This window comes from Rhinolophus hipposideros (genome assembly GCF_964194185.1).
Source record: "Rhinolophus hipposideros genome assembly, chromosome: X".
Taxonomy (NCBI): domain Eukaryota; kingdom Metazoa; phylum Chordata; class Mammalia; order Chiroptera; family Rhinolophidae; genus Rhinolophus; species Rhinolophus hipposideros.
Window position 1 is genome coordinate 62,822,176 of NC_138046.1, and position 3,530 is coordinate 62,825,705.

At 39.2% G+C, this 3,530-nt stretch overlaps 1 pseudogene across 1 annotated transcript; it reads right to left on the reverse strand.

Moving 5' to 3' along the window:
* Positions 1–2,198: 2,198 nt before the first annotated feature.
* On the reverse strand, positions 2,199–3,178 carry LOC308494645 (high mobility group protein B2-like; annotated as a pseudogene). The gene is made up of 2 exons: positions 2,887–3,178; positions 2,199–2,508 (listed from the first exon to the last, which is right to left on the reverse strand). The product of its transcript is annotated as a high mobility group protein B2-like (transcript).
* Between the last annotated feature and the right edge of the window lie 352 nt (positions 3,179–3,530).

A 3,530-nucleotide genomic window follows, 5' to 3' on the forward strand; every position in this document is an offset into this window, starting at 1 on the left:
ATGAAAAGAGGGTGAAAAGAAGGAAGGGATTAAGAAGTGCAAATTGGTTGTCACAAAGTAGTCATGGAGATGTAGGTTACAGCACCAGGAATATAGTCAGTAATATTGTAATACCTATGTATGGTGTCAGATGAGTACTAAATTTATCAAGGTGCTAGATGGGAGGGGGGTTGAGGGCAGAGTGAAAACGGTGAAGGGTTTGAGAAATACAAATTGGTAGTTACAAAATAGTCATGGGGATATAAAGTAAAGCGTAAGGTATATAGTCAATAATATGGTAATAACTATTTGTAGTGCCAGGTGAGTACTAGACTAGTCATCACAATTGCTTCTTAAACTATATAAATGTCTAACCACTATACTGTACACCTGAAATTAATCTAAAATAATGTTGAATGTCAATTGTAATTGAAAAATTTAAAAAGGGAGGGAAAAAGTGAACGGAAATAACAGGTCCAAATTTCCAGGTATAAAACAAGTAACTGATGAGGGTGTACTATACAGCACGGGGAATATAGTTAATAATATCGTGATAACATGGTACAGTGTCAGATAGTTGTTAGACTTATCATGGTGATCACTTCTTTAGTTATATAAATGTTGAATAACTATTATGTATACCTGAAACTGCTATATATTTCATGGTAGGTATATTTTAATAAAAATCTTTAAAATAGAATACCTGGGAGTGTTTTACTAATGCTGATATAAATAAATGTAAGGGGTTGGGTTAATTTTATTTTTATTTGAGAACATTTGCTTTAGTTCTAGAAAGCCAATAGTGTTAGGAGATCACATTGATCCTGTTGGGAAGGGGATTTACGTTTTAAGTTTTCTTTTTCTTTTTTCTGGTTTTCTTTTTACCTAGAGTTTATCCTTTTCTGTGATATGAACTAAAAACTTAATATTTACTGTGGACCTCCTACTCTGATTGGGGCTGAACTGAAATACCCCTCTTTTCAGCACTATAGGACCTGAACAACTAGATCAAGGAGAGAAACGTTTGTTCAGGATTTTATGGTACTAGCTACTGCTTTAAACATGGTTTATGTGAATTCTTTCCCATCTACAGACAGCTTAGGAGTGGGCAAACAACTTCAGGAAAACATTGCAAGCAGAATTTCACATTTATTTTTCTGTATGGCACTTCTTCAACTCAAATATTATTAGACTTGGCAGTCCCTGAACTGTAAACTCTGCACTCGAGCCATGGAAACCTGCAAGCCCCCTGCTTTCTGCCCAGTCTTTATTACTCCTGATGAAAACTGGCACATTGCCTGAGGGGAAAATACTGAGAGTATTCAAATATCCTCCATATAGCTACCAGACTGATCTAATTAAAACTAAGGACAGATCATACCACTTCATCTGTTTATGTTTAAAACTTTCAAATCACTTTTTTTTTTAATTTATTAGTTTCAGGTGTACAAGACAAGGTAATACTTAGACGTTCATCATTTATATCCCTCACACTGTGAACCCCCCTACCCCCATCCACTATCCCTCCGACCTCACACCGAGCCATCACATTATATATATAAAATTATAGTTGGCATTCATTAATGTTTAGCTTCTGGTGTACAATGCCATGATCAGGCATCCACAGTATCCCTGAGGTGGTCTCCCAAATAGGACGCATGTCCATCGGATACCCAACAAAATCTTTACAACATTATTGAATACGTTCCCCAAATTAATTTTCAAAAAACCCTGAGGCCCTCTTGTGCTTACCAGCTACTTCCTAATCCCTTCACCTTTCCCCTTATCCCCAACCGCCCCCCCCCCTGCCCATCTAACAACTCTCGGTTTTTTCTTTGTGTCCCCAAAACTGTAAATCACCTTTTTAAAAACATGCATAATTTTATTACAAAACCTTTTAAAAAAACCAAAATGCAACATTCTAAAACACCCAGAATTTACTATTGATACTAATTCCTACAAGTTTGCTGTGCTACTATACACAAGACATTAAAGAAACCATTAAATATTTAGAAACATTTAACATCAGACGCCTTAAAATCTAACTGTATGTAGTAGCCTCTCAACAAGCTACAACCTGCATTTTTTAAAAAGTATTTTCTCTACAAGCAATCTTATCAGCTGCACTTGAATTCACATTCTTAGCAAAACAGTTGCCTGAGCACACACACACTCCACGCACTTCATTACAGGAAAGCCATTTATTCTTCATCTTTCTCCTATTCCTCCCCATCATCATCTTCCTCCTCTTCCTCCTTCTCCTTATCTGCTTCATTCTTCTTCTTTGAGCCTGTTAGCCTGTCAGGGCCCTTCTTTCCTGCTTATCTTTTGCCCTTGGCATGGTATGCAGCAATATCCTTTTCTCCTTTAGCTTAGCTGCTTTCTTTTCATATGGTTGCTTATCTTTGGCTGACTGTTCAGACCACATTTCATCCAAATTTTTGTAGTATCCCCAATGGATAAGCCAGGGAGTTCACTTCTAATCTTTGAGTAATGTTCAGAGCAAAACAGGAAGTAGGAAGATGGAGGCTGTCATGCAGGGTGTCATGTGGGGTCTCAGCTCCCGCTCTCCACATAAGAATGCAGGACATGGTGAGGCCAAAAAGGAAGACCCACGGAGCCATAGATGGGGGAGTCATATCACTATATTCTCGCTGGCAGCACCCACCTCTCTGCAATCCGCTCTTGCTAGCTCAGCCACCATCTTCTTGCTAGCCCCCATTTTCTGCTACCTTAGCCACGGCAGTTTATTAGTGGCCAATGGCTCACTAGTTACAGTTGACGGCCAAGTAGCCACAGCTGATGGCCATCCAATCACAGTTGATGGCCATTTACTACCCGAGTGAGCAGCTTTCCACGTGAGGGCGAGAGCCTGGAAACTGCACTCCTGGTTCTGTCCCCACAAGGCCTTTCAGGAGAATTGAGATCTTTTTTCTTTCCTTGCTTTATCACTTTTGGGAGGAACATAATTTTTCATCTCTCTGTCATAGCGAGCTTTGTCACTTTTTGTCATATCTTTGAACTTTGACTTTTCCTTTGCAGACATTGTCTTCCATCTCTCTGAACATTTCTTGGAGAATTCAGCAAAATTGACAGAAGAATTTGGGTGTTTCTTCTTCCGCTCTTCCTGGCAGGTTTGCACAAAGAAGGCATAGGAGGATATGTTGCCCCTTGGCTTGTAGGGGTCTCCATAACCCATGGTGACAGATGACGTCTACTTGGTGGTAGCTTTTCCTCAGTGTTCCACAGAATGGCAGGCCTCCACAGGTGCTGCCTTCATTCCGCTCCGATGTGAACTGGTTTCTCAAATCACCTTTTAATACAACCAGAAAGTTATTTCTTAAAAGCTCAGCAGCATCTATTCCCAACATATCTGTTACTAAATGTCCTTCCACTATTTTACCACACTTCAACCACATTGATCTTTTTCACACATACTAATCTTTTCTCTTGAAGGCTGTATAGTCTTTGCTCCTTCTCCATGGAATACATTTTCTCTAGATTGTCTTATGACTTAATCCTTCTCACTATTATGGTTTCATATATCACTT